This window comes from Glycine soja, chromosome 10, assembly GCF_004193775.1.
Source record: "Glycine soja cultivar W05 chromosome 10, ASM419377v2, whole genome shotgun sequence".
NCBI classification, from domain to species: Eukaryota; Viridiplantae; Streptophyta; class Magnoliopsida; order Fabales; family Fabaceae; genus Glycine; species Glycine soja.
In genome coordinates, this window is record NC_041011.1 from 183,252 (window position 1) to 199,667 (window position 16,416).

Genomic DNA, 16,416 nt, shown 5'->3' on the forward strand with positions numbered 1-16,416 from the left:
ATCATTTTTACTTGGACCACTTAGTTAAATGATTCAAATCTTTATTACTTATATCAATTTTTATTGATTAACAAATACTTAATATAAATAAAAAATTATTATATTTGAATTAAAATTTATTTATTTAATATCTTAATATTTGATGCTTAGCTTGCACCATTAACACAATAGGTGTAAAATGAGACTATATTTGAGAGAGAAAAAACACATTATTTAGACTTTGATTTTTTTTTTTAAAAGAAAAAACCAATTGTTTTAGAAGAGGTCAAAACAACTAAAGAAATAGGATGAAAAGAGTAATATACTCATTAATTAATGGTATTGGATTAACTGGATCATGCGAATTAGTGCCTTGAGAGAATTAAGTACGGGTTAATAAATTAATAAATAGGAACTTTTTATTATTGAAGTTATATTGTCGAAAATTATAGAAAATTGTATTAATATTTCCTATGAGAGACGGATGTAAAAGTTAAAAAAAAAATTAATAATATTAACATCAACGATTGACACAAGAGATAATTAAGTAGTTTAAATTCAAATTTTAATTGATTATTAAATATGAAATAAATTTTATTATGAGAAAAATACTTGCTTTTTTTATTAGCTAAAATTAATTAAAATTTCAAAATTATAACGATATTCATTAAATAAGAGATAATATTTATAAGACTTTTGTAATTTTAATAAATTTATACTAATAATGAAAAGTGTTTTAGAAGATACAGTTTGTTATTAATTCTCTATTATATTGTACTCGCTCACCCCCACTAGCTTGCTTGGTTGCTTGCGCCTAATTTACACCACTCCTCTTTTCTAATTTTTAATTATTGAGTTTTTTCTATCTTAAGTCTGAGATTATATGTATTTCTTATTTCACTAGATTATAGATTAAGTTAAAGATTAATTTTATCTATAATTTTATATAATATATGTTAATGGATTAAGAAAATTTTATTCATAATAAAAATTAAACATAATTCTCATATTAAATAAATTATTTTTACTCACAAATACAAAAGTCTTATGAATAGACTATCCATTGGCTTATGGAGTGCTTGTTTGTTTGTTTCGGAAGTTATAAGAATTAATTTATTTTATTGTGATTGACTATTTAATATAAGATTTAAAAGCTTACATTAATTTGGGCTCGTAGATTCATATTATAAATCAATTCGACCAAACTTTGAAAATATAAAAGATGACTACTAGTCATAATTAGCATTACATATGTTTTGTTAGATATATTTTTTTATGTTCAATGATATAGTACTAATGTTAAAATTTATGACATCATGTTTACTATTCAACTCTTCTCCTGACTCTAGTAGACCATGTTCTTCTAAATATAAAACCATTGTAATGCGATATTATGATATTCAATTATATGAATTTTGTTACTAAGCAAATCTTACTCATCAGTTCCAGTATTTTATATTTGATTCTTTGTTTTTGAATGAGAGTGTTTTGATGTAATCATTCTTTATATAAATTTTTACTGATCAGTTTTATTTTTTTTTAAATTGATTCATTTATCATTTAATAAAATATCTTTTGTTGGTAATAAATATTAATTACTCTATTTAAAATATTTTTATTTATAATTTTTCTTAAATATTAAAATATCTGTGCAATACATAAAAAGAAAGCTGTTACTTGTTAGTTTGAAATGAGTAAATTTATAATAATAATAATAATAATAATAATAAATTGTTTTATTATACTTTATATTACTGTATCATTACTTGTTCACCTTAGACATGAAATTATTTTGACTTCAAAAAAGACAAATTTATTTTAATTTTTTTTTTATCTTTTTCTGTAGTATGCTAATCATGCTTTATAATTAAACGCAATGAATTTCTCAATATCATAGTTATAGAAGGATATCATTGGGGAAGTTATTTTAAAGAAAATACATCATATTTTCAGGAGACAAGAAAAAAGATCTTGAGAATTATTTTTTTTAATATTGAATGTTATACCATATTCGAACTCAGAATCTTGTGAAATTGTTTTAAGACAATTAGCTTACGAACCAAAAATGCCGATGTTGAGAATCATTTATTTATACGAAAAGTATTAGTTGTGAATGAAATATAGTAGTGAATCATACTTCTTTTTTACTGAAATACTTTTTTTGTTCTTTACAGTGGTGGTAATAATCAAATCTAATCTTCACGTATCCTATATATCTAAATCCTTCACTGACTATTTTAAACATATGGATCGATTAAGTACTTCAAATATTTAATATTTTATTTAGTTTTTATAGTTTTGCTTAATTTGTATTAAATCTCTGTAAATGGACTTATTTATTTGCTAGCTGTAAGGTTTGGAGTATCTCTTTTCCATATAATTTTCGTTTGTTGTTAAAATAATTAATTTTACTATAGGTATATAATTTAATTAGAAACCCGTAAAAATAATTAATTATTAACTTGGGTTTGTCCTTGTATATATATAGTGTCCATTTATTTTAAAGTCTTATAGAATCATTTTGCACGGTAAAATGTAATTATATACGTGAATTATTTAAATTTTCTAATGTTGTATTTAATTTTTATCGATAAAATAATAATTAGATATATGTTTAAACTAATCTCAGTAATACCAAATTTTATATTAAAGTATGTGTATTGTGAGAGAGAAATTGTTGATTCTAAAGATAAAACAAACGTGCACATATTGAAACCTTAAAACGGAACCTTATTATTAATTAATTGATATTTATGAGAAAATGTGAAGGAGGGCCCAAAAGAAAATTTGTGTACAATCCTCCCTATAAAGTCAAGTACCATTTTAATTGCAAAGCTTATTAATTATTGTTCGATCAGGTAGCTATTCTTTATTCATAGAAAAAAAAGGTAGATATTGAGTGAGCAATATTAGAAAACAAAGTCACTTATGTTTTTTTTTTAAAAAAAAACTTATATAAGAAGGTTGTATATAAGTATCATGCTTAATTTAGATGCCGACAACAAAGAAAAACAAAGCCAAATATTTCACTCAACTCTTTCTCTGACTTTAAAAGCTTAACTAAGACTCAGCAAATTTATTACCACTTATTGATAGAGCCGTGTTGCCTATGACTATTGGGTGTTTGAATTCAGTTGGGGGAGGAGCAGGTGTCTCGCAAAAATGATTGCATTTTCCAGAAAAAACGTGTGAAAAATTAACTTTAATTAGAGTATGCAAATTAAAGCATGTAGTTAACTAGCAATCACTGTTACTTTACCTCAACTAACTCTTATCTCACAAGTCACCACATACATAAGCAAAAAATGAACCAAACTCTTTTTATTCATTTGCAATTGCAAGTGGACTATTAGGAAGCACCCTAATTTCACTTTATTAATTAGAAACCAAACCCTTTCTAGTCAATGAAATCAGCCACCCCACCATCACCAGGTTATAAATTGGGGTTTCACTTTAATTTCCAGGAACATTCACGGATTCATGTGGCTTAAAATTTCTCTTGGTGCTTTGAATAATGTTAGTTGGACAGTCAAACTCAAGAATATTATAGTTTGTAAGTCCTTTCAAAAGGGGAGGGTTATGACTTATTCTTCATCTATTAAATTAAAAAAATATTATCAGTATAAAAATATTTAAAAATATTATTTTTTTATAAAAAAAATAATATAGGATAATAAATCATTTTCAAAATACATCGAATCTAATTTATAAACCTTATATATGCATGTGAAAATCAACATCGAATTGGTAGGGCAAGAAAGGTAATGCTGTGTCCAACGACAAATTAAAGTGGTCTGGTGTAGTTTCAGAATCAGAATTAAGAAACCTTAACAATAGAGTCCAGTGGGACCAAAAGCATGCATGGCATAGAAACAAGTAATGAATGGAATTCCAAAACTCCACAAACAGTGCACTGGCAAGGAATCTCCACGACAATGGTAGATGTGCTGAGGTGTGAGACCCTAGGAATGTGTGTGGTTCAATTAATTGTCTTTTTACTAACCATTATTGAGTACGTTGCGGTTGCTGCTAGAGCAGTTGCTAGGTTCCAAAAACGAATTATATATCAATCATGTGTGCTTAGTTTGGTTTTGTGCATTTTATGGCCCCAGAAATGCCACGTGACCAAAATGTAGGCAAGCTACCCTGTGTTGTACTGTTCTCTCTTAATAATACTATGGAATTATGAATCAAACAAGGTCAATGTCGCATTGCAGCCTCGCACGCCATGCCACGATATATCATATATGCATGCATGTGACGCCATAATATAACCCTTTATTTTGTTTTCTAATCAACTTTCCAACCATCAATTTTTTTATACTCTCATTATTAATTGTTTCCGTCACCCTACGCCTGCATTTTATTGGACCAGCGCAAAACTTAGTTGTAATTACTTGTTAGTAATTCAATAATATACTCAATTTAATTTGAATATTGTGCTTACCATTTTTCTTTTTGGAGATTATTATATCATTAGTACCAAGTATCTTCCAATTTGGGTTATTATGCTTATATTATTATTATTATTAAATTTAGTACATGGCAGTATTCATAATCATAAAGTAAGATACTTTAAGGATATGTTATATTTTTTTCGTCTAACCATGCGTATCCTCTATTGAAAACAATATATTCTGTTTAAATTGGAGTAATTTTTCGCTAATTAATTTACGCACTCAGTGGTAATTTTTTCCCTTTTTTAAATAATAAACGGGATTTTTTTGTTATTTTTATTTTAACATTTTAATCACAAAAAATTTACGATCCAACCATTAATTAAATTTAACTTATAGTAAAAAATATGTGTCCAGCTACCTATTTGTATCTCTTCTTCTTACCTTTTTTGTCTTCTTCTCACGATTATCTTCTTTGATCACATGTTATATCCTTTTTCTGTCTTGTTATATTATTCTTTTAATTTGTCAAGCATTTTAAACTTTGATATGCATTATTTGTTTAGGTTAGTATATTTTATATTAGTAATATATTTTTAGTTTAAAGAGGAAAACACACTAAAAATATATTTAGTGTGTTTTTCTTTTTAAGTTAAAAATATATTTAAAGAGAAATCCAATGCTAGTAAATTTAATTTATAGTAAAAACAATATGGAAAATATTATCCAAACATTCCCATAGTTTAAATATTTTTCATAAGCATTTATGAAAGAAAAAATATGATAATGTTGTTATATTATAATGCTAGATTAATAGAAATAAAATAATATGAAAATTATAGAGCAATAATTAGAACCTAATAAGGGACGACTAAGCTCAATAAGCCACAACCCACTCTTGTCCTATAATAAGAAGAAAAGTTAGAGAGCGAGATTAGGTTTAGTTGTCATAAAATATAAGAAGAGAGAATTAGCGAGAGGGAAAGAGCGAGGGGAGATTGTACTCCTTGCTTCGGGAAGCTTATTTTGAGCTGAGGAGAAGTGGAATTTTTCTCTTTTCTTGTATGAATGCGTTGCTGGTGAAATTTTGCATATGATTTAGTCCACAAACAATCTCATAGATATTTAACGAATGAGATAATTCTTCTTGTGGAGATCCTTTTTCTTTCCAATAGGTTTTTTATATCATTGGTCAATGTGTTAAATTTTTATGTTCAGTATAATCATCTAAAATTATATGATTAAAGTGCAGTTGAACGAATGAATAATTCATATTAAGTAAAAGATGTTATCAGCAGGAGAATGGATAATCGAAAAATACTACTTTGAAGAAAAAATAAATGGTGAAGAACATTATAGTAACTGTCCATTTGTGAACATTATGAAGACTTAAGATATGAGAGTATTTATAAGTTTTATCTCTTATTAAAAAATACAAGTTTAATATTTACACAGTACAAATCCTAATTATCCATAATCAATACAAATTTCTCCTCAATCTTCACCAGGAAAGTTTTATCTTCAATCTCAATCTATGGCCCTGACGCTTCCAATCGTCCTCTTTCCTTCATGTTTTTGTCAAAGTGAAAGCAATAAAGGGACCATCTTATGACAATCAAATACTCATAAATCAATTATCGACACTGAATCGAAAAATGGTGTTAACAGAATAACAATGAGGCATGAGTAGATTCCATGACCTTAGGTTTATATTTTTTTTTTAAGGGTTGTGAATTAAATTGTGGGGAGCTAGTGTTGTAGATTGACATATGTTTATAATATACCTTTTTATTTATTTATTAAAAAGTGGCAAAAGGCCTTACAAACTAGAAAGAAACAAACCTGGGGAAGCAAACCCCCAAGAAATCTTTGCCAAAGCAAGTTTACACAAGCACTTTATGCGGATCAGAAAAGAAAATAAGGTCCGTGATTACTCCCCAAATTAATTAAATCTCAGCAGCATCGACAATGGAACACCTCGATCCAATATAATATATATTTATTCTGTTGTTTGGTAGCTGCATGTCGGGTATATATGGCATGCAACAGAATTATGATTGATAAAACAATTCCCACGCACCACTAAAGAGCCAAAAATCATGACTAAGCTACTGCTATATATGATTAAGACCTTGCGATTTTATTTTCTTCTAACCGTTAGCTTCATATATATAACCATATGCATCAGAGAAAACTATACTAACTATTTTTAAAGTTTTGTGAAATTACCCATTATTTTATTTAATTTTTATATTAACTTTTTAATTATTTGAAAAATATTATATCATGTTTGCCTACAAGAGAGAGGTTAATGTAAATGTTAAAATAAGAAAAAAAGTTTGTATAATTTTATAAAGCCTTAGGAGTAGTTAATGATGATGTGTGTGTGTGTATATATATATATATATATATATATATATATATATATATATATATATATATCATGTCTGTCATTAAAAAAGAAGCTATTTATACATATATATTTTAAACTGTTTATTTTATTTTAATACAATCTATTGAATCTGTTGTAGTCTTATAACTAAATTATTTTAAAGTCAAAATCCTAGTATCTCGTTTTAAGAAAGAAAAAAAAAACTAAACTGTGTGCGCAACAAATATTTTAAGAACATTTGACTGAAATCTTTAAGGTATATATTACTGTAAAAGTCTATGCTTAAATTGACACAATGACAGTTTTTACGATGGATAAATTAAATTACTCGAATTTAAGATGATATACATCGGTATTTTTCTAAGAAAACAAATCCACACCGAACAATAACCATACAATTGAAATTTTAATAACTAAAAACTAAAGTTCTTAATTATTTTTAATTAAAGTAATTGCATTTTGTAATATTCAAGTAAACCCATGATTATTTGTTGATCATGATAGCCAATATATAATTTTTGCGAAGACCAAACCTCAAAGGTAAGCTTTATTAAATTGATTGAGCTGATGTAACAGGAAGATATTTTTACTAATTTATACAAATATATGCTTCGTAAACTGGAAACTTTTGGAGCGGAAAGTGGAATTAGTGGTTCATGTAAAAGAATATCATATAACTAATAAGCCGATTATCAACGGAGTAATAAAGAGCTACTTGCTCTATCTTATTGTGGAGAACATACAAAAACGATTTGGTTAACAATAATTCAGCCAACCTGTCGAGTTTTATGACCTAAAATATTTTTTGCTAACTTTAATTAAACTTATATATTTAACAAATAATATTTAAGTTAGCTATCAAGTGAATCTTTTTTTTTTTTGTCATTTAGATATTTAAATATTTAATATAATTATACACTTAACAGTCAAAATGAATGCCTTTGATTAAACATATAAAATTTCATACCAGTCTACATGTTTGGTTTGGTGATAAATATAATAACTTTAAAGCTATATACATATAAAATTTAGCATTATCTTTGCTTTATGCTAAGTGAGCATCCTTTAAATTTGTGCTCTCACTTTTCTTTTAATATTATTTTTTGGCTTATAGAACAAATAGCATTAAAAAGCTTGTTTTTAACGTATTTGGAAATTTTAATGCAAGCATACCTTTTGATCTATTTATTTCAAAACAAAATTAGGGCTATCCTGAAAAGGCTATAATCATTTTATATACATTTTTTTTTTCTTTTAAAAAGAAAATTATACTGACACGTGCATGACAAGCTTAGGTTTATATAAGAATTAATTATGTTTTTAATTCTTCAACTTTTTTAAAATTTTCATTTTTAATTCTGAATAAAAAAAATTAACAGGTCGTCCTAAATCTTTTCGTCCCTCAATCATTTTAGTAATTTCGAGGGATGTCAGTTTTATTATTATTATTATTATTATTATTATTATTATTATATTTTACAACGGTTAAAAATCACAAAAATATACTTTGACTAAGGTGATTAAAATAAATTTGACAATTCTAACTATTAAGAACTGCCAAAAATTGATTCTCCCCTTTGCAGATTTGTAGGGGTGACTTTTTCCCATGGAAGAACCTCTTCAGCACCACTCCTTTGTGCTTTCATTTTCTACCACAAACTCCCATTGACACAACCCAAGGGATTCCGACGCTGAGGCGTGTAAAGTGCGTTAATGTGTTGTGTTTCTTCTTCCCTGTGCAAGTGATCTTGACTGTTGTAATAACATATTTCTTTCTGATTTTGCACACAATGTCCTTGAATAAGAACGGACCTTGATTGTTGTTCCTTAGTGAATCAAAGTTTGATATTTAAGGGGTTAGACTTTTCAGAGTGAAATAATTTGTGGCAGCTAATAAAACCACCAGAAAATGTATAATAATAATAATAATAATTGACATCATATTATCATTTAATTTCAATATTTGATGAAAGAATCAAATTATTGATAAAGAAAAAGAACAGTCAATATTTTGTTAGGGACAAAAAATAAAACTAAAAAAAATTCAGGATAAAAACATAATTAATTTTTTATATAAATCAAAACTAACTCATAAAGAATGCTAGTTAAATGGATTTTTAAATGCTATGACAAGCAATTCTTGATATGAACAAGTTAAACATGCATGTTCATATAGTATTTTAGATTACCATTTTATTTAAAGTAATTTGAAGAATATATAATTTTTATTTTATTTTCAAGATTATTTCAATTTAGACTATTTTTTTATATTTAATTCGGATGTATGAATGATTAAAAAAAGTAATATGTATTTTTTAAAATAAATTTATAAACCATTATTTTTGGAATATAAGGGATTAGTTTTCAGAAGAAAAAAAACAAAAAAAGTTTCCAGCGATCAGTACGATTCTTTTAATTTTTAAAATTGTTTATTAAAGAATAAAATGAAAGAAAAAGAAAGTGTAGAATAAAAAAATATTTGAATTATTATAAAATGTAGAAGAAAAGTAAATAAAAGAAAATAACATGGTTAAAGTTTGTGATGAATTATTCAGAAACAAGTAAAAGATAACCTAATCCGCACTTCAAAATTATAATTCACCAAAGGTAGATGTTACATGGACTACAACATGATTGTGTTATGGGGAGCACAACGATTTTCTTTGGACGGCCAATTCAAATTTAAAATATGATATTGAGGGCTCCTTTTGTGCAAATCAAAGCATGATCTTCCCACTTTAGCATGAGTGTTCTTCTCCTTTGGGCATTAGCACGATCATGCTATATGAAGTATGCTTGTGCTCTTCAGTGGTGTTATTTTTTGCTCTTTTTTACACTTTTCAACTTTATCATGACTGTTACACACTTCATAAAAGTACATGGGTTTTTGTCAATAAACTTAATTAAAAAATAGAATAAAATATGACCAAAAACTCATACCTAAACACACAAATTCCAGTTCATATATCACTTGGATTTTTATTTTATTTTATGAAGAATTGGATTTCTAGTAACCTATAAAAGGGAATATGAAAATAATTTAAGAGTCTAATTTAGTACTTTCCTTGCTCATAAATAGGGAAATTTGGGTAGATGTACCTAATTAAAGATATGCAAGAGATCCATGTTAGTTGGAAGAGTTATCATGAGTTATTATAAATTTTCTATTATTTGAATTCAATTCTTATAAATATGTTTTTGTTTTTGAAGATCCGCCTTAGAAATCAAATGAAAGAAATTATACAATATTTGATGTGGTAAATTATTTGTAAATATTCTTATGATCCATTTAGATAAATAATTATTTAAAGACTTATATAATAAATATTTGTCATGTAAAAATGTTGATGTAAGTATAATAAAAAAGAAAATATAATTAAACTATTTTATATAAGTTACAAATTGTTTTTATAAACTATCTTAAATTTTTTATTGAAATAAGTTAAAATGACGTACATGTTTTCATAAATTCTTCCAAACATTTATACCGATATCATAAAATATTTCTAAATACATTGTAAATAACTAGAGTAAAATATGTTTGGGTCGTGTAAAATTTTAAAAATATTATTTTTTGTTTTTATAATTTTTTATTAATTTGATTCTTATAAAATTAAACATATTTTGTTGATCCTCGATCATAAATTCGTTAGACGGGTGGTCTAATATGTCTAATAGTTTACACATGTAATTTGATTATAAATGAATTAAATATTTTGTGAAGGTTAAAATCTAAAAAAATGAATTAAACAAATTTTTTACAGCTAAAAATCTCCAAAAATTGTTATTTTTATCACTTCCAGAAACTTAGGGGGAAGACGAAGCAAAAGTAAGTTCTAATATTTTTTGAGTGTGTTTGAAAAGATAGAGAAAAATTAATTAAGTCTATTAGTTATATTTAGAAATCATTTAATTGAATTATTATTAAAGACCAACAAAAATATTTTTTATTTTTACATAGAATAAATTAATATGAAAATTTTATGAAAACAAAATTAATACTTTTTAAATTTTATAGGGAACTCAAACATATTTTATCCAAATAAGTATTTATCTCATATAATATAATATGTAAAGAGAAACACATCCCTTATAAAAAAAAACGCATATACACAGCACATCAAATAATTGATCATTTTAGCAAAAATTCATACAACTCTTACTGATTAAACTTTTTTGCAATAAATAAATAAATAAATAAAACTTCAGAAGCTTTACTTACAATCTAGCAAAATCATACTATGGGTAAAAAATACTATCTCCAATGTTATATAAAAGTAATATAATACAAATTATTAAGATTAAGTAAAATAATGATCACATTTAATATTATCATAAATTTAAATTTTATTTTAAAAATATTCTTAAATTTAAATGTTGTAAGTAATAGTCTTATTTAATGCTAATACTATAATTTAATGAATGAATATCTAGTAAATAAAGTTAGTAATAAATTAAGGATATAAAAGATATTTAATTCTTAATAAATTTAAAAATTAGTCATTATTATTTATAATTAGGAAAAAAAATACCATTTGTTGCTTATGTATAAAATCGAAAGTAGTATTATATACAATAACACTCTCCAAACTCAATCCTGCTTCACAATTTACTACTCCACGAATTGAGTTAATCTTATCCAATTTTAAAAACATTGTTTTACCCAATCAACTGTTTCATTGATTATTTCCAATCTCCTTCTCCACTAGACACTAGTGACAAAATAGTCAGGTTAAATGAAATATGAAATTCGATTAATGAAGCTAATTAACTACTATTGTTGTAACAAGGTGCAATGTCGCTTGTCGATGGAAGTTGTAATTATTTTAAACCACATGTCAACATCAAAGTAAGAATATCTGTAATAAAGAAAATGAAGCAACTTGTGCTAAACTATTATTTAAAAAGAAACGCAAATTAATAGGGTTTTCTTAGTGCGATGTAAAGTGTAGCCTGCCATGTTGCTTGGAATGATTTGATCAGACGTCTTTGTAGAGTTGGCTCAATAAGAGGATATTATTAGATGCCTCAACCATTAAGAAGACAGTATTAGATATTATGTCCATATCATGTCATTAGTTTGTTCTCTTAGCTTCATTATGGACAAGAAGACGAGAAAATCAATGTAGAAAAGCCATTTTATGCAAACAAACCAATGTGCTCTAGTAAGAGGTCACATAATTAAATTGGATTAACTCCCAAACGGCAAATACACACTCACAAAAAAAAAAAAAAAAGAGGCTTAGGTGCCCTTTTGGTTGAACTAGAGCCGCATATAACAATTATTAGGATAATTTAGGAACTAGTGATGTTTTATGGATTCTTTCCTTGAAAATTGTTTCTAATTTTGGTACAACAGTAAATCTAAATGACTGAAATGCAATTTGTCTTTAAATTTTTTTCTTACGGGTCATAACACATTGCTCCTCCAAATTAAATTCCAAGTTTAAACTAATTAGTTAACCACCCTAAACTAGGCTAAGTTTCATGTTGTTCTCTACACGTTACTTATTTTTATTAATTACATGTTTATCTTTTTGAAACACTTATCATTTTTTATTTTTATTTTCAGACATAATTTTAAACTTTTTTTTATTCAAGACTTAAAATTTGTGACATTATATTTATTTATATAAAAACTATAATAACTAACCAATGTTCATACTAAACATGAATATAAAAAAAGTGAAAATTATATGAAAAATGAATTTCATGATGAATAAATAAAAAATTAAAAAAAAATATTATCATATTTTTTCCAATTGCTCACGAGACACACTTTTATGATTTTCATCATGTCTATGGTACTTTTTTGTTATTGTAAATATTAATTGATTTTCATCATGAGATGTTGGGTGCCTGTCAGATTCAGCTAATTTGCTTTCGAGCTTCAACTTAGCAGGGAAAAATTCTGATGCTTATACCAATTCCCTAGCTCCTGGTGTGTTTTAGTTAGAACTGAAGTTGTAACCAATCAAATTTATCATACATTAAGAGTAGTGTCATTCTCAATTATGCATATACTTCCTTGCACTCAACAGAGCAGATTAACCTATGGAAATTAAAACACTGATCAGTACGACTTAACATTCCTTAAAAATTAGTGATGAACTATGCTTGCTGAGAATGGAGACACAAAAGCTTGCCTTTGCTCATTGGTTTCTCACACGTAATAATAAGGAAAAACCACTTACTTTGGTGAGGATGAAGGGCAGCTGAGATTAATTGGAAAATGATTGAAGTTTTCTTCAATGTTGCTATTTCAAAGTAAGCAAGCTTTGCAAGGAAGAGGTGACTTATGTTTAATAATGATAAGATTTAATTTATTGATGAAAACGATATTTACGTTGTTTTTTCAATTCTTTTTTGTTTGGGAGACGTTTTTTTTTAGATAATTAATTAATATAAAGATTGCACCCCCTGATTATGTTCAGGTCTCTTGGTAGTGTACTATAATCCTTTCGAGAATTAGAGAATGCTATAAGGGAAACGAGCCATCTAAGGTCCATGTCTTATGAATACCAGATATATGAATTACGAATAAATTATTTTCATAGAAAGGAATTAAGAACTATTATTGCACATAAGCTATTAACAAACCTCGCGACATTTGCTAGTCTTCTGAGAATTCATTAGTTATTGGAATGATCAGTGAAGTAGTAACTCCAAGCATACGAGCCCTGCAAATAATCTGAGCTCCGGTCACTGTTTTACATTTTATTGATGAAACGAAAAATGAATGATGGATATTTATCAAACACTTAAAATCACATATCTAGAAATAATATCAACGTGCTTATTAGATTCTTATTCACTGAACTTCTATTATGATAAATTCACAACTACTGTATAAGAACAGGAAACTTCCATTGCCACCTAAAAACTCAAGTGGAATGTACTGTTATAAGGACTCTCATCTTATCAACATGACAACAACTTAAATTATTTACTTTATCCAAATCTACATTAGAGGAGCCAGATCCACCCCCATCATAAGATAAGAATGTGAAAAAGAATACTAGAGTATCACTTTCCTACGAATAAAAAAACTGAAGAATAATTTTTAAATACCTGTACCAAACACATGGGAATATCATATACCTGGGTCACTATTTTAGGAATAATTTTACACAAAAGAATTACAACCTTATTTTCTTTTGCAAGCATTTGGAATTTAAATATATGAAAATAGATTATGATTCTCATAAATTTTTTATGTTCGTTATTGGTTTTGGTCTTTGATGAAATATCTCTCCACGAGTATAACTATAAAGTTCATCGTTGGTACCATTTAATTTATTTTCGCTGATTTATTGAATCACAACACAACACTCTTGATATTTATTAACATTGGTTGATAAATATTTTTTTTTATAACGTGATAAATAACCTGGATTTGAATTCTATACCTCTCAAATTCTAAAAAATCTCAAACTACCATTTTCATATTATACATTTTGTCTTCCTCAGCATTGAACTCCATGAGGGAGTCCCACCCAAGCTCACTCTATCTGTGTTTTCTCCGCCATTAGGTCTCCATTTGTGTCCATCTCACAAACTTTTGTTTCTTCCTCTTCGTCTTCATTTTTCCTCCATTGATTTGCACAGAAAAACTTTGGTTCCATACACTTGTTTTTTCTCCCATTCTTTATTAAGCTTTTTTATTTATTTATGGAATAGGTGTTCCATAAAAATAAAAAATATTTTTCGAAATAAGTGTTCTATAACCGTACAAAATAGTTTCCAAAATACCTGTTTCATAACACTAAAAAATAATGGTTGAAAATAAAAAAAACATTTTATGTATTCCATAAAACTTATTTTGAAACTCAATCTATAATATTTATTCCATAAGACTACTATATAATTTCTAGAATTATATCTTTGGAATAATGGTTGAAAATATAAAGCATTATGGAATTATTATTCTAAAAGACAAACACCATATTCTGGATCACATTCTTAATAATCTTGTAGTTAGAGATATAATAATCCAGGCTTGATATTTATTAGAGGTGGATGAAGTGAGAAGAAGGAGGTGCAAGAAGAAATTGGCAGCCCAACCCAGGGTATCTATGTTCCCATCGTTCTCATGTACACTTTCGTCAACAATCCTGCCAACCTCCGCAAGTTCATGGGACATTTATGTTTTCTTTTCTTCTGTGAATTCGGTACTAGAGGAGTTATTGCTTCACGTAAAAAACAAAAGCTTGACATTTTTTTCTAATAATGTAGTGGGATTATTTATACCTAATGTCATCTTAGAATGTTGCTTCATTCCCTTGCGATTAAAAATATATATGAGAAATTTATAGAGTCTCCCCTTATCATCATTAAGTTATGCTTAAAATCTGATAAATCAAATATAGTTGGGAAAGTTCATTCTGCTTCAGTGATCTTAAATTCTGTGAAATACATTGGACTGTGTGGATGCTACAGTTAACATATATATGTGCTAGATTTATTTATTGGTAAATCATAGAAATAGAGTATTTTGTTGAATTATAGTTCATTTGTCATAAATGGTGAGAAATTTAGTATGGAATGATATATCTATCAATTTTGCATATTGAAGCATCCTGACATCAGATTAAATAATTTCAGGTACAACTATCCAATAAGTTTAGATGCACGTACAATAAGCAACTATACTAACTTGGGGTTTAATTTTGTACCTTTAGTATTCGGTATGTTACATATAAATTATAAATTTACATTGCTAAATTTTTATGAATGAGATCCTAATATTCTGCTGTATTACACTATGTTTGCCAAATTAAGGATCTGTTCTTGATGGCTTTGAATTCTTATCAATCTGAGCATGGATACAACCATTTTCAAATTGTCTTGAACTATAATCTATTATCTGGCTCCTGAATTATATTTTCTTATTGTTATGTTGCAGAAATCATAAATTGAATATCCCACGGAGGCAGAAAGGCCACCATCACCGGAGGAACTTAGGGAGATGGCTCGTAAAAGGAACAGTTCCTGGTGCTCCATGTGGTTGTTTTGGTTGCACCGCAGTGGTTGTGTAACAGTATCACTGATTATGCAGTGACTATGTTTACTTTTGTGTGCAATAATAAATAATGATTTATAAACTATACTGCATAAAAATAAATGCTTAGATAGTTTGGTGCAATGAACTGCCAAAAAAATTTCTCTATTGGTTAACTGGTACCTTCAAATCTAAAGAAAAAGAAATGCTAGTGGCGATCCTGTTATAGCTGTTATTCATATTTTCTGGTTGAGTGGTTGGTGGGTGTTACTTATCGGGAAAAGTCAAGGATATGGTAACACCCCGATGGTGGAAAATATAGCATCAACACTTAAAGTTTAAACAATGATATTCATAATTGATACCGGTTTCGCCTGCATGCGTTGGCTTCTGTCAACTTTCTTTCTTCAATGAAACTTCCTGCTGTGAAATGAATAATGTAAAGTAAACAAGTCAACATTAACAATTTCATTATGACACGACAAATCAATTGTAGACGTTTGTATGGACGCATGAACTTTAAGATAACTCGCAGCGAAATGCACTACACGAGAAAATGCGTTCAGTTTAGCTGATTGAAATGGTCATCTGCACTTAACTTCCCAGGAGCTTCTCTTAAGCTCTTTCAACCAAACTATTTCAACCCA